At 42.3% G+C, this 18,706-nt stretch overlaps 1 protein-coding gene across 1 annotated transcript in view; it reads right to left on the bottom strand.

Moving 5' to 3' along the window:
* BMPR1A (bone morphogenetic protein receptor type 1A) overlaps nt 1-18,292 on the bottom strand; it is a 61,433-nt gene extending 43,141 nt beyond the window's left edge. The window contains exon 1 of the mRNA XM_081192055.1: nt 17,773-18,292. The gene's annotated coding sequence lies outside the window, so the exon portion shown is untranslated. The remainder of the gene's footprint in view (nt 1-17,772) is intronic.
* Between the last annotated feature and the right edge of the window lie 414 nt (nt 18,293-18,706).

Here is an 18,706-nt window from a genome sequence, read left to right as displayed (position 1 = left end):
ATTATTTTGTGATAGATCATGATCCCTAATCTGCTTACAAGAACAAGTTGAGTGGGGCAAACATAAAAGTAAATACTGGCAAAGTCCTTCTCATTCCTGCACTTGGAACTTCAAGTTAAACCAAACCATAGTTTAGCATTATGTGCTAGTGAAGCCAATGTAAAGCACAGACAAATACAAAATTAATTTCAGTAACATAGAGCTGTATATTACATGTACATTTTATTGTTCATCCACAACTTCCTATGTCCAGGAAGGCTGATTCACACTGTGACAGGCTGGGGGGGGGGGAACCTTACTCTGGCAATGTTCTGATGAGCCAGCATTTCTCTATAAGACAATAAGCTTTAAGGACAGGGATACAGAAATACTTATCCGCCCCCCAGGAAATCTCCTACTGTTGAACACTAAATTAATATGGAAGATATGTTAAACTGGAAAAAATGTAGCATCAGAAGATTAACGTCAAAATTATTTTTATCAAAATTATTATATCAGCATTTGATTTTCACCAAAGAATGAAGCAATACAAAGCCCTAGCTATAGTCTCAGCTCACTTTACCACTATAAAAAAGCAACAATACAGCATCCTTTATGCACTTTCATAATGTCTCTGCTTTATTAGGCAAAATAGTCTCCATGCACTCATTCTGGCATCTTTGAAAATAAATTAAGAGAAAACAGATGCATTGGCAGAGATGCATGGAAAGCACTCAAACTTCAACCATGTCAGGGATCTATTGTGCTATAAATATAACAACATGCAACCTAAGGAGGCTTCTCTACTGATACACTTGTCTTTTCCATAGCAGCAGTAAGCAAATATGGATTAAACGCTTCATGAAAAAATGAGAATGCCCTTTGTTACTTCTGTAACACGGTCAATGACAACAGGTTTAGCTGACAGAACCACAGCTATATAAAACAACACAATAGTGACCAGTACAGTAATAAAAATGTATTAAGCAAGCAGTAAGCTTCTCTAGTATAGCAACTAATAAAAGAGGGTACAATCGATCCCAAGCTAAGCTCCTTTAGTTATTCTGATTCCAACATGATTTAAGCTTCAATGCTACAGTCCCTTATCTGGGAGTGCTTTGGGAGGCAGAGGTGGCCTCTGTTGCATGGATTTGTTACCAGCTTAAGTGAAATTTGGAGGGTCGCAATGAGAGAGGGGCCCTCTCAGTGGTCACATCCATCCATAGGAACTATCTACGCCAGGATGCTTGCCTAAGGCATACATTACAATCCTTTTAACCAATGTAGACTTGCAACTGAGTACAGTACACATGCATAGGATTGCACTGTTTAAACAGCTAAACTTGGTTTGATTGCACTCAAAGAAGGTTCATGCACAGCAGCCCAATTCACATTACCAAGTGTAAAGAGTAGTTTAAACACTATGGACTATATCCAATGCTACTACTCCATTTGTGCAATGTAACTTTCCCCTGCACTTCAAAATTTGCTCCAGACCATTGTAGTACCTCTGATATAGATTTGAGGGTTGCATGGGCAGAGAAGAAGGGAAGACCTTGTTGTGTGACTGGAGGTTGCTCATGCAGCATTGAATACATTCCTTAATTGGGAAACATTTTCTTTAAAAAGTGTGTTTTACTGCCTTTCCTTTCCTTTATATCTTTATCTGATCTGAGAAGGAAGTGAGGGTAGTTACCTCAGCTTGAACAACACATGAATCATGACCGAGCTGTATCTTGGGGTAGATGAGATAATATGCACCTGCAAATGTCCTCCTTTTCTCCTATGACAGCCATATTTGGAATCCTTTGGAAGTAGGAATGGGTAAGACTGATTAAAACTACTATATAGGATAAAATGATCTAGAAGAATCTATCACTAGCACTACTAAAAGGAATCAACTTAAACCTAGGTTAAACAAACATTTATTTCTTTATTACATTTATATCCCACTTTTCATCCAAGGAAGTCAAGATGTCATACAAAGTTTCCCCCCTCCTTGTTTTATCCTCACAACAACCCTGCAGGGTAGGTTAGACTGAGAGACTGTGATTGGTCCAAAGTCACTCCATGAGCTTCATGGCTGAGTGGAATTTCAAGCCATGGTCTCCCAGGTTACAGTCCAACACACTACCACTAGATCACACTGGCTCCCATGAGATATTTCAGGTATCTCTTCTATAAACATGCTGATTGATTTTATAACCATGAATGAGGTCCATCATATCATAAGCAGATACCCACTCCCACAATAGGCCTTCATCTTTTCTTCCCCACTACAACTCCCCACAACTCCAAAATCTGCTCTTGAGTCTTGGGGGATCATCTGAAGCAGATTTGGGGTGTGTGCAGGGAGCTGGATGAGAAAGAAGAGAAACCAGAAAGCCAGTTGCACAAGTGCATTTTCATTGCCAAGTGGCTGGACATCATTCAGTATCACTCCATTGAAGATCTTCCCTCTCACAACAGACAGAGGTAGAGATGGGATGTTTGTGCAGATTTTATTTCCCCTAATGTCCGAACACACTGCCAGCACACATATGTGAGCTTGGGCATGTGCAGGAGGAAGGTAAACAGAGTTCAGGTGGGCCCTCTCAGAATTCTTGATGAGCATGTACTGCATATCACACTCACTTATTTAGCACTCTATAAAAGCATAGGTATCTGACAGCACACTTTGGAAGTAGACCTTGTGCAGTTACAGGAGCAAGGGCACTCAGGGTCCTTTACTTGAAGGCCCAGTCCCCAGAATTTTTCCAGAGCAATAGCTGGTAGTGAGCACCCACCCCTGCCTGGATGGGAAGTAGATGCTCATGTCCGGGTTTCAATCTGAAACTGAATTGGTTGGTATAAAATTGGAGTATAATCACTACCCAGCAGTGTTAGAAACTGGGATAGAAAAGCTAGGAGCCTGTGGGCACCAAAACAGAATGTCTAGTTGCCGGGGGGGGGGGGCAACAACACTTTTTATTTATTATTTGGATAAGCACAAACTAATACACAATTCACATAAATGACACATTGTTAATATCACAATTTAGTAGAAATTATGTTTACAGTTTTCAAAACACTCTACTCTTTATTGCTAAACTCCTTAACATATTGTCCATCCTTAACATATACTTTTGAGGCTTCAAAGCACATGCATTTCAGTAATCAGTCAGCCAGGCACACGCAAAAATAGTACCCAGCCTTTTTGAGGTGCTCACAAATGGAGAATCTTTAGGCCTGGCACCCTGCTAATTTCGAACCCTGCCAGCCAGATAGACACAGTAGATGACCCAATGAAACAGGATGGCAATGATACAACGGCTTTCTGTAAAGCTGATTCCTCTCATCCCTTTTTGCTCACTCATGTATAACATTTCAGCAATGTATTTTTAGATTATTTCTTTCACAGCTGTACCTCTCTGCAGGCCTCATGTGCAACATAGGCAAACCTACTATCTGTTGGAATTCCTGCTCCGTGATTGCAGTCATGGGATTGTTGTCTTTCACATGACGGTGTATGTTTTGACTCCACAGTGTGGGAAGTGATGGGAGACAGGATGTTTGTGTTACTGTGTTCCATGAAGTGGGACTATTGTCCTTTGTTCTTTCTTTTTGCTGTCTTATGCTAGAGAGAGAGGGAGCCATGTTGATTAGCCAAAATACTGAGTTGCTGAGTTCTGTTACGCAAACTGCAAACACTCTGCAGATCCCTAAGTGTCTGTTGGCATCAGTCACTGTGATGTTTGGGCAGAAAAAAGCTTTTGATGCTCCCGAACGATGACCAGGAGGGAGAGAACATGCCAGTCGGTCATGTGTCTCTACCAGGGTCCTACTCGAGTGTAGGACGAACTCCTGAAACTATCTACTGAGCCAGTATTTCCTTGATAAGTTATTTCACAGTGCAATCCTATGCCTAACTCAGAAGCAAAAACCACTGAACTGAATACTGAACAGTGCTCACTCCTAGCTACGTGGTTATAGGACTCTAACCTTAATGTGGGGGAAAATCATGTTAGTGTTAAATTCCCCCCCTCCCATGCCATTCTTATACAGTGCAAATACCAAGTAGATTTTAGCCTTCACAAACACACACACACACACACACACACACACACACACGTACGTATTTCAGGAAGCACATTTGGATTTTAGAACAGAAGATAGACTGCAAGTCAAATCATATGAACAATGAAGTTTTCTAGTATATCCTGGTACATTTGGTTAGATGTCAAATTCTCAAGCGAAGGCAAAGTACTATAGCAAAATAATTTTAATCTACAGTCTGACATGCTAGAAACATCTCTCATAACAACCCAATTGATGGGCCACTGGCCTGGGTCACAGCAATGTGCTTTTTTTTTAAAAAAAAATCAGTATAGCATATTGATCAACTAAAAGAATACCCCTAATCAAACTGGACAGAAGGTTTTTTTTAAAAATTTTCAATGCTTATAAAACCCTCAGGTGCCAACCAACTTATTCAGAGGCATTCTCCCTTCTCTCAAACACAGGAATGCCTTTACCAAGGTTATGCCTACAAGGACAAATGTGTGCATCTCTAAAAATTAAGTAAACATGTTTTGTGCTTCATAAATAATGCTTTCCCATATGCAAATTTAACTGATTCATCAGTTATTTAATTCAATGAGTAATCCACTAGAAGCTGTAACCCTAAAAATATTTGAAATTTTGAAATATTTTGGCATGCCAGTATAGAAGTGTCCAGGCAAAAATGATTTTTCTTTCTCTGAACTAATCTGTGGTCACTGCACTGGCAATGAGCGCCAGTTCCAGACCAAGGTACTATAGCCATAGCTGCTGCTTAAACACCCAGCAGCTTCAGTGCACAACTGCCTTGCAAAATCATATTCATAATATGTGATTCAGGCCAGCTATGGTTCAGCTTTGCAGCTGCAACTCAGGAAGGAGCAAAAGGTATAACCTATTGCCCCCTCCCAATCAGCTGCCCCTGTTCTTTTTCCTTGCATTGTGGGGGCAGGGGGGTGAACAGAAAACAAAGCGATCCCTTTTTCTTTTGCTTGTCTGCTTCTGTCTCTACCTACTCTACTCCTGAGCCACAGAGGCAGACAGGTACATGCAAGTGAGTGGGTGAGGAAGCAAAACCTGTCTCTCAGCTCTCACTTTCTCCTTTATTTCTTTGCTTCCTGCTTCTTTAATAGCACCCTGATTGTCAACTTCTAGCTCACTTTACTCAACTTAAACTTAAGTCACTTGGGAATAGGGGTGATGTGGCACATTCATTTCTGTTTGGTAAATAAACCTTAATCAAAAGTATTCAATGTTCATTTTACACGCTGCATAAATACTAAATATTTTACAAAAAACCAAAAGCATTTAAATTTATCTGAGTGGGGGTGGGGATCAATAAAGCACACTTGGGTAGCAATTTGTTTGGAATTTGTTTTTATTAGGATATGTTAGTTAAAGTTTAAGAAAAAATTAAGGTACTGAAATTGTATGTAGGCCTGTGTGCAAGTACTTTCTAGGGACAATCATCTGGAAAAAGTTAATTACAACATTGCAACTAACAGCTATTTGATTCATTATGTTAATGATTAATTTTATGGGGAAAATGTATTTTTAGGAATGGAAAATATTGCACAGAAAAATATAACAGTGGAATTTTTTCCACTCAAAGTCACTGTGGGTGGGTGGAAAATAGGGCTAGGAATAAGATTTTTTAAAAGAGAATTTTATTATTTTCATTAAACATTACAAACAGCACACAGACTTATTTCAGTTACAAACCTGAACAAAGCAAAGTAACCTCGGCCCAGTATACCTGAAGGAGTGTCTCCACCCCATCATTCAGGTCCTCCTCCGAGGGTTTTCTGGCAGTTTCCTCACTGCGAGAGGTGAAGCTAGAGGGAACCAGGCAGAGGGCCTACTCAGCAATGGCATCCTCCCTGTAGAACGCCCACCCATCAGATGTTAAGGAAATGAAAAACTACCTACCTGACTTTTAGAAAACATCTGAAGGCAGCCCTGTATCAGGAGGTTTTTAATGTTTGAGGTTTTACTATGTTTTTATATGTACTGTAAGCCACCCAGAGTGGCTGGGGAAACCCAGCCAGATGGGTGAGGTATAAATATTATTTTATTTATTTATTTATTTATTTAAATTAATTTCTTCTTCTACTACTACCACCGAAGCAAGGAAAGTATCAGTAAATGTAATATTACTCATGCATTTGGAGATTCATCTTTCTGCAAGGATCCTATGCCTCATGCATTACCCCACTTTCAGTGAACCCCCATGTGGCCTCCCCACATAGGTGCTTGGGAGACTAAGTATGGTGTCTTTTATATATGAAAGATAACAAAAACCAAATCTCCTCAAGACTGTCCCTTTTTAACACACCCTGATGGGCCGCCTTCTCTGTTTAAGACAATCTGAGAGGGCTATGTCCTAGAATAATTAATCCAGGTCTCCACTGGTGGCTCTGATTCCATTTTCCAGTAACAAGCCACAGTCAGTTGTGCGGCTGTCAACAAAAATAACTTAATCACTAAGTTTCTGCTCATGGTAATAGGACTAAGGATGTGATAGGCTTCAATTCCTGGTCCATAATGGAAGGGATGCTGTCAAAAACATTTTCTCATTTATTTATTTTTTGCATTATATTGCAGGTCCACCATGAATGATAAAAGAATCATAATTTCCACAGCCATTCCAACATAATGGCGATCAAGACTTGTTTATCTTGGAGAGCAGTGTTGGAAACCAATGCCAGTAGAAGAGAACCTTAAGGGACACTTCTTGAAGGCAAGCAGAGTTTATCTTTAATGGGAGGCAGGACCATAGCCCCTTCCATTTATGCTTGTCAATGTCAGTCCCAAAGTCCCCCCCCTTCCCAAGCTGGTGAAGGCAAGTAAAGCTGCCCCAAGAGTGATCTATCAACACACTAAAAAGCATGAGTAGGCAAACTAAGGCCCGGGGGCCAGATCCGGGGGCCAATCGCCTTCTAAATCCGGCCCATGCACGGTCCAGGAATCAGCATGTTTTTACATGAGCAGAATGTGTCCTTTTATTTAAAATGCATCTCTGGGTTATTTGTGGGGCATAGGAATTCGTTCTTTTCTTTTTCTTTTTTCAAAATATAGTCTGCCATCTACCCTCCAAGGTCTGAGGGACAGTGGACTGGCCCCTGATGAAAAAGTTTGCTGACCCCTGCTATAAAGCATAGAGACTGGTCCCCTATCTTGTAGATTTGTCCCCTTCCATAGGGATTTGCTGCAAATGAACATGCCTGAGGCAGCTAGAACCATGTAAACAATGTACCCTACAGCAGCACAATGACAGAATCCTTCTTAATGACTTGTTCTCCATATAATACGTCACTAATTCTATAGACTCCCCTAGATTCCCAGGCCTGAAGTTGCTGATACTTAAAGCAAAGTGATCCAATATTGAGGTGAACGGTGGCACACCTGGGGCCCAAACCAAACTCCACTCCCTCCATGTCAAAAGGGTTGCTTTCAAGAAGAGGTTACAAATTTTCCTCAGTGCTGCCCTGGACACTCCCAGAAAGAGATGGAGGGGAAGAGCTCAATCTGTACCCAGGGTGTCTTCCAGGAGCCCCTAATAAGGGGAATTAGTTGCTTAACCTGAAAGGCAACATAATATAACTTTGAATGGAACACATGGTCTAGTCCTCCCCACCTCAATGTACTCCCGGAAGACTAGAGAAGAGACCCTCCTAAGAATATTAGGGGGCTGGGCAGGGGAAGGACTAGACCAAGTGAAAAATGAACATAATCCTTTAGCTGCAGTTCATTCATTTTCAGCTTTGCAATCTTGTTATAAAAAAGTGAACCTGGACATTCTGTTGCTACGCCCATAACCTAGGCTTAAGGTGCCATTTAGCTTCTAGCTTTCATATCTCAGTTTCTAACACTGGGCAGTCAGTGCATTTGGAAGCTGCATCCCTGTGGGCATTTAGGTAGCTACCCTCAGAGGACTGGGTTTGATGAGGGAAAGATCAGGCTATATGGTTAAGAGACAGGAAGTGTTGGGGATAGTAGATATACATTTAATGGGAGCTGGGTTTCTTGTACAGTGGTACCTGTAGTTACGGACGCTTCTGGTTACGAACACTTCAGGTTGCGAGCTCCGCTAACCCGGAAGTAGTTGCTCCTGTTTGCGAACTTTGCCCCAGGATGCGAACAGAAATCACACACCAGACGCAGCAGGAGACCCTATTAGCGAAAGCGCGCCTCAGGATAAGAAGGGTTTCAGCTTAAGAACAGACCTACAGAACGAATTAAGTTTGTAACCAGAGGTACCACTGGTTACAGATGCTTCAGATTACAGACTCTGCTAACAGAAATAGTACCTCGGGTTAAGAACTTTACTTCAGGATGAGAACAGAAATCGCACAATGGCGGCGGCGCGGCGGCAGCAGGAGGTCCCATTAGCTAAAGTGGTACCTCAGGTTAAGAACGGACCTACAGAATGAATTAAGTTCTTAACCCGAGGTACCACTGTACTGAGTATGACAGAAGCTTTGGAATGAGAACGGGAAAGGACACTGTGACTGGCAGGGCTCATAATGGTTGGGTTGGCTGCATTGCAAAAGGTGAAAGAAACAATGGGGACAGTTAAATGGAGATTTATAGTTTGATTGTAAACCTTCAAAATAGGATGGAATATAAATGTAAAGAAATAGAAGGTGCAATGTGCCACATCTTAGAATTTAAGAAAGACAGATATCCACAGCTGCCAAGCAGATGTTTAATTCCACATTTTGATTCCCTTTCTTCTAGTTTATTTTTATTGGACAATCTCAGACTTCAAAGCTGACATCTGTTGTTTGACTTTCCACAATTTAATTTACACTCTCTCTTCTAATTCCTTATGCCAGAAAATTTTTCAGCATAATAGTTTCACATTAAAAAAAGGTGTTACCCGGAAAAGCAGCTCTAGGGGCTTAACATATCCATCCCAGTTTACAAAATGTAAATTAGGGGTTTATTTGGAGTAATAAGGCTATGCATATTATCAAACAGTTTGTATCTGACAGCAAACTGTATTTTAATAAGTAAAATTATCAAATTTTAATGCATCTAAAGAAAATAAAAAGCTTTATTGGAACAATTTATCTATATCTATATTGCTATTCATCAGAATAGTTTACAACAGTGACAACAGTCACCCATAAAACCATACAATAAAAACTATGCAAAATTTTTAAATCAGAAATCAGCTAATTATTATGAAAAGATGTAGAACTCTCTAACACAGATGCCAGGTGCCCTGAAACTAAGGATGGAACCAGTGTAATACAATGCCTTGGATAACCATCCAATTGAGTCAGTCCAGGAGGATACCATGGTCAACAGTATCAAAAGCCACTATCAAAAGCCACTGAGAGACTGAGCAGAAATAACAGGGTCACACTCCTTCCCATGTTTCTCTCATGATAAAAGTCACCCATCAGAGTGACCAAGTCTGATTCAGTTCCAAGGCCAGGTCTGAACCAGCTTGACATTATAGTAAGCTTAGCAACAATACTGTTGCTGTCAGCAGCTACTTGTCCATATTATTTTTGGTTACTGTCTAGGTTTCTAAGGCAAAGTTGTTGCTTCAATGCATGCCACCTTGTAGAGAAAGCTTTACCTCTGGCAAACATAAAATTTGTATGAGGCAGTCCACTTCATTCTAGGATTCATCTGAATCCAATGCACATCCCTAACATTAACAGTGCAATCCTATACATTTGCACTCAGATGTAAGTTCTATCGAGTTCAATTGACTTTATTCCCATCTGGGTAAGAGATTACAGGTTTATACGGTCAGTCAAAGGCCCTGGATACAGACTTCCCATTTTTTGAAGAAGTGCTGTTCTATTAGCTACCAAATCTTGCTTCTGAATAGTTCTTAGCATGCTGTCTTCAAGTAAGTGCTCTTCCTTATTGTCCTTATTAATAGTCAAATAAAACCATTAGCAACTGTGAAAGCTTTCTGTCTTTAAACACATACAAATTCTGTAGTGCAAAAGGAATGTGGGCTGCATAGTGCTTAGTAAAGCTAGGCCACTTTATTACATTGCAAAAAAACAAACACAGAAAACATTTTGTTTTAGCAGCCAAATGGTATGCGTGCTTGTTCAAGAAATAGATGTATTAACATGGAAAATGTGATTCACAATCTGTTTTTTCAGTGATTAAAATCAATCTAGTCTCAAAAATCTCTGTTAGACTGACACTTTTTGCAGAAAGCATTTCATAGTTCTATTCAGTCAATCATAGTTTGGCTGAAAGATTCAGCTGGCACGTTGTGAGAGAGATTACAAATTACAGTCTAGACTTCAGAGGAGATGTGCTGCTGCTTTTATTATATGCCACATTAATGATCAAATGCATATTGCTTTAAGTTATGCAATACTGGAGCACTTCTGGGGATTCTTACATTTCTACTTGAAGCTCAATACACTTTGCTTTGAATTAAACATATCTACTACCAGGTCCATTAGTAGAAGTGTGCAGTCATACAACTATCTGTGGTTGAGGAAACAAAGTTTTTCACATTTAATAAATCCTTTTTAAAACAGCAGCTTCTTAATACTGTATTGCAGGAACAGTTGTGGAACTGATCACTTGCTGGTAATGTAGTAGTATGTAAATGAGTCTTATTTTTGGAGCAAAGATTCTAGAGCAGTGCAACACATTGCTGTATGCAGCAGAATATTTTCCTATTTCTGGAACACAAGTATAATCCTAGAATATCACAATACACACTATCATGACCATGCAAAAACAACAAACCAACCTAGGCTTGCCCAGCTGCAAATAAGAATTGTCTCTAAGCAACTAGATAGGGAATCTTTACAAAGACTGCTTCTTTTAATTTTTATTTTAGGCCAGATACAGATATATGTAGGCAGGTGGGTTAGTAATTGCTTTGTGAGCTAGTAACTTCAGTAGGCTTGTTAGGTTAAACAGATGTGACTCGCACAAGATTCAAGAATAATCAAGCCAGATACAGTATCTACATTTTGCACCTACAAAACTATTTTTTTAAATCAAGAATTCAACCTTGCCTTTGACCTGTTTGCCACTCACCATTAATACTTCAGTTTGCTTTCTTAGTGATTACTAATTTTCAAACTGGTTTGTGCTCACCCTGGTTTCCTAGGTTTTAGATAATCTAATTTCAGTGCTGTGAACAACAGTAAATGTGAAGTTCAAACAAGTATGCATTCCCAGATATGTATCCCAGAATCCCTAGTGCACACTGCAGACATCACTCTGGAATTTTTCCAGGCCATCTGTTTATAACGCAACAACTGTTCAGTTGTTGCTCATGTGTTGCAAGGAAGCCAAATGTTTTCCCTCAGGGAAGTGCTTGTATCTCAGGTATAATGCAATTACTATATACTGTGGCTGGTAAAAATGTGATTCTTTAGCAACCTCGCAGCACCCTTCCAATGAGCAGTTCTGTCTGGAACATACTGTCTAAGTGTCCAAGGCATCAACCTGACAGCCAGGTCTTGTTTGCAGCTGGAACTCACCGGAACTCAGTTCTGGCACCTCTCACGTGGGTGCCATTGCCATTATAAGAGAACAAGGGAGGCATTCATGGTGAGTTCTGGCACCTCTTTTCTAGAAAATAGCACTACTGACAGCATCCATGGCATACAGGTGGTAAATAACTTCCTCTGCCTCATACTTGGTGTGTAGGTGACAACACACTACAACAGTCTACTCAGGCATGTCCAAAGTCCATTTTGTCGGGGGCCTCATACTTCCACAACTTCAATCCTAAAAAAAGCTTAACAACTTTGGTCAGCCCTCACGGCCCTTCACTTCATCAAATCTGGCCCCCTTTGAAAAAAGTTTGGACACCTCTGGTCTACTTGCAAAAGAAAAGAGGAAAAACAAAACAAAACACAGGAGCTGAAAATGAGCTATCTCAAGGAAATATGAAGATATGTCCAATGCCAGTTCTCTACACTACCTGGGAGCAAATCTTCACACTTAGTGCAGGGGCACACCGTACCAATATCTCAGTGAGCCACTTGTTATTTTAACACAGTGTTTTCTTTTTAGCCTATTCTATTAGTCCCTTTTTGCTCTGTTCTACCACTTCTTTGAATACTTCTCCAATAGCTTTCCCTCATTTTCTTTCCACATACCATTCATGCTTTCTTCTCTCTGTGTAGTATAGTGCATCTGTCATCCCTACCAACACAGCTCTTTTTCTCAATTATCCATTCTTTTTGTTCCTGCAACCCATAGAGCAGGTGAGGGCAAACTTTTCAGGATTAAGAGGGGAAATGGTTGGGAGCCAAATTTTGATGGTGGGTGGAGACACCTCTTTTCTGCCATCCATATCATGGCGGTACAATCTCTCAGACCAAATGGGCCACAATAATACCTCAACACAAGAGCCCAGGAACCACACGTTGAATTAAATATTCATATTGTAAATTAAAGTGTTCACAATATGTTTACTAATATTTAATATACACAATGCTTGTTCAAAGACACCTACCCATCCCATCTATTGGTACATCCCAAAGCTCAAATTTCTCTGCACTATGGTATATTGTAGGCTACTAACAGTAGAAGGAACTAGGAGGAGGGGAAGAGGTGATACCTTCTTCGAAGCTACAAACATGAAGAGTACAGAATCCAATATATGCACATAAGCAAAAATCAGGAGCACCAAGTCCCTCTGCCAAACCTTTCCCTTTTGGGTGGGATCTGCAAGGCAACAGCAAGGGGAAATGAAAGAGGTGGACTAGCCCAGCTTGCAGTGTGGCTCTGAACTATGAGCAAGGCTACGAAAAAAGAAGAGCCTTAGCTTGCTTGCAAAAGCCCTCTCCCAAACTGTGCAGCTACTTAGCCCAGTGCCTTTCAGAAAGCAGTATGAGAGAAGCACAATACTGATGGGTAGGGCAGCATGCACATGCCTAACTCCCTATACACGTCACACTCACCTCAATGAATTTGAGTAATGAAATGCAGTGATGAGGAATGTGGGATTTTAGTGGCATCTTGGGACACCCATGGGTACTGCACAGAAGGCCTCTGAGGGTCTTATGTACCTCATAGGTTGCTCACATGTGGCATAAAGGTAATGTTTCAAGACTGCCAGTAATGACTGGACTATCTGTGCTTTCTCTCATGGCTTTAAACAGCAAAAATAGGTACCTAGATTGTATGGGGAGGGGTGTTGCCCACATGGAGTATCCCCAAGAGAAATTTACTTACCTGAGGACCCTTGCTACCTGCCTAAGGTAAGAAAAAGTGGCAGGTTGTAGTAGATTTTAATGGATCAACTTTCATTACCTTCAAATTTAAGAACATCAGTGGGCAAATATTTATACAGTGGTACCTCGGGTTACAGACGCTTCAGGTTACAGACTCCACTAAGCCAGAAATAGTACCTAGGGTTAAGAACTTTGCTTCAGGATGAGAACAGAAATCGTGTGGCGGCGGCACGGCGGCAGGCCCCATTAGCTAAAGTGGTACCTCAGGTTAAGAACAGTTTCAGCTTAAGAACGGACTCCAGAACAAATTAAGTTCTTAACCCAAGGTACCACTGTATACACTAATTAATATAATTAGCTAATAAATATACATATTACATGAGAGAAGTAACAATCCTACCCATGTCTATGTGAAAATTAGGTCCTCAAAGGTCAATGACAGTTATTATCTGGGATGTGTGTTAGCTAGACATATTTACTAGGGAGTAAGCTCTATTAAGAGGGACGCGGGTGGCGCTGTGGGTAAAACCTCGGTGCCTAGGACTTGCTGATCGTATGGTCGGTGGTTCAAATCCCCGCGGCGGGATGAGCTCCCATCGTTCGGTCCCAGCTCCTGCCCACCTGTCCCAGCAGTTCGAAAGCACTCTTAAGTGCAAGTAGATAAATAGGGACCACTTTATAGCGGGAAGGTAAACGGTGTTTCCGTGTGCTGCACTGGTGCAGGCTCACCAGAGCAGCTTCGTCACGCTGGCCACGTGACCCGGAAGTGTCTTCGGACGGCGCCGGCTCACGGCCTCTAGAGCGAGATGAGCACGCAACCCTAGAGTCAGACACAACTGGCCAGTACGGGCAGGGGTACCTTTACCTTTACGCTCTATTAAACACAGTGCGACTTTCTTCTGAGTAAATATATGTAGGAATGAACTATAAACAACATTTCTTACTCATGAAGTACAGTATTCCAAGTAGCCCAACTGAAATCATGGAACTTTAAAAAACAAAAACAAAAACAAAAACGTAGTTCAGTGAATTTGTTTAGAATAAAGTTACATTGCTAGAACATAAAGTTACATTGCAGGAGGCAACTTGCTCCAAAGCTTACAAACTTTTACAAATTATATATTGGATATATCTTTCTTCTACTTAAAACCCATTGACCTGCAAACTAAATAGTCTTGAGGATGGCCTTCAAAAACATACCCCCTTAATCTTCTTTTTGTTATGATGAAAATACCTTTAATCTCTCTCTCACACACACACACTTTCAGCCTAACTTTTATCCTGCTTCAGAGGGAGCTTTATCAGAAGGAGTTGCAACTTCAGAATGCACAATTTAAGCCCAAAACAATGCTAGTCAGAACATTCCATCAGAAAACATGCTTAGTCTTTAAGATCTCATTCCACTGCTTCTTCAGAACTTTCAGTAACTATACCTTAAAAAACTTTGTGCACTTGAAAGTTTTTGTCAAGAAGCTAACATTCTGCAGTAAGAAAGCTTCATTTTCTACAGTATGTTTTTAATGTAAGAACACTAGTTTTGTGATCGTAAGACGACAGACTGAAACTAAGGACCTGCAGCAAAATGTTTTAGCATAGGGGTACTCCTGTTCAGGATTGGAGCCGAACAACAATTCTCCCAGAATGCTCCATTTCATTTCTTCATCACCACCCCTGTTAGCCATCCACTGACCATGCTCAGTCCTCATTGGGCTATTTCGGGGGTTTCTTCCCAGGCCCATTTGAGCTAATGGAATAATGCCTCACCAAACCTTGGCTCCTCTCCACCCCTGGAAGCCTGCTGATACCTTCCTCTTGTAAACAGATGGGTGCTGTTTGGCCTACCTAAAGGATCCACACTTAAGAGAACTGAGTTTATTATTAGAATTTGGGATTCACAATGGTTCTCAGGAACTGATTCACAAAACTGCTGTTCAAAAATTAATGATATTTATTGGCCATCTGAACAACATGCCTTCACATACAAGAAACAACATGCATCAAAACCAAGCCCTAGGCAAAGGCAACTACAGTAGGTGCACTTTTACATATCAGATCAATACAAAGACTCTCATACTTCTTAAAACGAAGGAAAAGATACACAGATGTGATGTAGTATTTACACAGTTCAAATAATTGAACATAGTTGCTAAATGCATGAAAGGTAGAACAATAACCCTCAACACCTTATTTAATTTCAAGGAACCAAGCTGCAATCTTTAAACTATTAGGCATATATAACCCTAATTCACTTACTTGGAGGCAAACTACATTCAAATTAACTGGGCACAGCCAAGTCTAGTGTGAAGGAGTGTAATTGGTATGAATGCTTTTCATAGATTTGTGCATTACAGTCTAAATATGAATAAATCACAAAATATATTAATCTAGCATTCAAACAACTGAATCCACTGTGTGGATTTAGTTTGGGGTTTTTTGCACCAATTTGTTTTGAGCTTGGAAGAGTATATTTCAAGAACTGCAGGACCCAAACTTAATAAATGCAATTGTCTTCTCTGTTAACTTCACATTGATTTTTAAATCCTGTATAACAGAGAACTAGGATCAGGACTTCTGGTGTGGTGCCAGTTCAAGGCATCTGCAAGTCAAGTCATGTATTTGGAATAGAAAATACACCTGTTAAACTCTCATAAACATAACTAACTGGAGAGTTCTAATTCACATGAATTGTTATGACAAAAATGTAAAAAGAAAATGCTACAGTGAATTTAACACAGTGGTGGCCAACCAACAAACAAGTTCACTTGGTGGACTTTCCACCTCTTGTCTAAAGAGTGCTAGGCAGGGAGGCAGAAGTGTACAAAACTGGGCAAAAGGACCCAAGTACATCTTAACATCCCACTTCCTGAACCACTTTTGGAACCCATGTTGCAGATTGGCTATCCAATGATTTAGAACATACTTGTGAAACATTTAGCTACAATAGCTGTCTATTATAAACTATTTTCTTGTATCACACAACTTTCATTTTATAGAACTGTATTGGAAGACAGGAGTGCCTGGCGTGCTCTGGTCCATGGGGTCACGAAGAGTCGGGCACGACTAAACAACAAAAACATTACCAACCCATTTCTTTTACTTTTTTTACCTTTTACAGAACCAATGAATATATCATCATACTGGATTTATCAAACCAGATGTATCAATTTTCACCATACAAAGAAACAAACAAAAAACAGCTAGTCACAAATGAATGTCTTGCCTCATTAAAGCTAATTTATTCCTGGATATGTGACTGAACAAAACAGGTGCTCCAACCACCACATTCAAACACCAAAACCTAAAACGTCCAGAGACACTGAGGTTGCAATCCTGCAAGTAAGCCCCATTGAATTCAAAAGGACTTCTGAGTAGACATAGCCACAACTGCACTGCTGCACTCATTTTAGTAGATTTATACTTTACATTTTATAAAATTTCATTTTTCAAAAACTGGCAGTCCACTGCTTGGAACCAAGGCCCACTGATCTTATTTCCAACCAAGTCAAATGTGCCAAGAAGTAACTGCAACTGGGTTACCTAGTCACTGTAATATTGAATACACTGCAGAAAAGTAGCACACGCCGCACTACTGGAGCTTGATTAACACTTCTAATTATGACGGCTATCAACTCCTTTAATATTTATTGCTTATTTTGGTGGCTGCAGTGGAAAGGATATGAAGTAATTCTGTTAATTAAAAAGCAACACTACAAATGAAGGGCCTCTCCCCTACATAAGTAGCACCACTCACTCCAGGAAGACAACCAAGCGCAAAAACTTACACCAAGATCGGAAACGGAAAGGTGAGAAAGGGCAACTTGAAAGTGCCAAAAGGCTCCTAGCAAACGACCAATCCCAGGATCCTCAAAAAAGAAAAAAGACCCCTTCTCCAAATGGTAGCAGGCAGAGAAGAGAAGCAGCAATGGAAACGACCTATTGTTAACTTGGCCATTTCCACGGCTGGCAAACAGCTCAGGCCGAGTTACTGTATTTAATTACTTAAACCTGGGGCTTATTTTTTAAAAAAAGTTATGTAGTGAGACACAGCGGGTCGCTTTTCGGGGCGGTGGAATTGGAGGCGTCGATTCTCCGTCGACACCAAGAACTCCGGGACCGGCCGACTTCGCTTCTCTTCAGCAGCCCGATCCTATACAGTACTTAATCCGGAGTGAATCCCATCGAGCTGAACGGGGCTCACTCCCAAAGGAGCGTGCGCACCACCCGCTTTAAGGAAGCCTTTCTTAAGTTTTAACCTTTTGTTGTGCGAGTGGCTGGGGCAACCCAGTCAGATGGGTGGGGGTACAAATAAAAATGTATTATTAAATTCAAGACGGGGAGGGCAGCCTTTCCCTCAGGGCCACCGGCCAGGCCTCCTCTGCACCGGTTGCGAGGGGGAAGCAGACGCACTCACGTCCACACGTCTCCCCTTTCAGACGAGGAGGCGGGAGGGCGAAACCCGAGGGAGGCCTGCCTGCGGACTCCACACCTTCCCCCGCCGCCATTTAGTCGCCTCCCTCACCTCTCTCCCCTCCTTCCCCGCCGCCACACACCGCGCCCCACTCACCCGCGTCGGGGGCCCGTCATCCTCCTGGCCAAGGGGTTTCCTTTCTGCCCCACACCGGAGCGGTCCGAGCTTGAGAGGCGGGTCAAGAGGGTCGTCGTTTGGGGAGGGGAGAAGAGGGCGCCCTCCGCCTCCTCACCGCCGCTTCGGCCTTGCGACGCGGCTCTGGGCTAGACGGCGGGAGGCGGGGAGCCGAGAGGGTGGCTGGGCTGCCCCACAATACACAGGCGCGCAGGCCTCTCTCTCTCGCCTCCCGCTCACTCGACGCCCGGGCTCGCCGTTCCCCTCAGATCCGCGCGCGTGCGCATGAGAGTGCCCTAGGCGCGCGCGAGCGAGATATATATATAATTGGGCAGAGGGGTGAGCAAAGACGACGAAGGGGCTTCTCGGGAGCGAGCGAACGCCCGGATTATTCCAATCACGGCCGCTGCCTCTGAAAGCAGCTCCAGCAGCAGCAGCAGCAGCCGCCACGGAACGGGAGGCGGGGAGAAGAGAAGAGAGGCGGCAGGGCGTCCAATAGGAGGCCGAGGAGGGGGCGCGCGCTCGCTCGCTCGCGCGCAGGGGAATAAAAAAAAAGGAGGTGTGGGAGGGGGGAGAAGAGACGGACGCCGCCGCGCGCTCTTTCTCCTCGCTCGCAGGCACCGTCGAGGTGTCTGTCTGTTTGTCTGTCTCGCTCTGGCTCCCGTTCTCCTCGCGTTTCCTCGACGGAAACCCGCCGAATAAGACGGGCCTTAGTTCGACGCCGCCCGACGCCGTCTTGTTACTTCTTTTCCTTGCCTAGTACAGTACGGGCAGCAACCTGGGCTCGTTCGGCGGCGCTCGGCCACCTCCCCGCCCCTCCTCCCGAAGGAGCGGCCGAACGCGCGGCGGAGATTGCCGAAGGCCCCGAGGCGCTGTGGAGAAGGGGGGCGGGGGAACATTCCTCCGCCATCTCCCT

This window comes from Podarcis bocagei (assembly GCF_964188305.1).
Source record: "Podarcis bocagei genome assembly, chromosome: 4".
Classification (NCBI taxonomy): Eukaryota; Metazoa; Chordata; class Lepidosauria; order Squamata; family Lacertidae; genus Podarcis; species Podarcis bocagei.
This window is presented reverse-complemented; position numbering and strand designations above follow the sequence as displayed.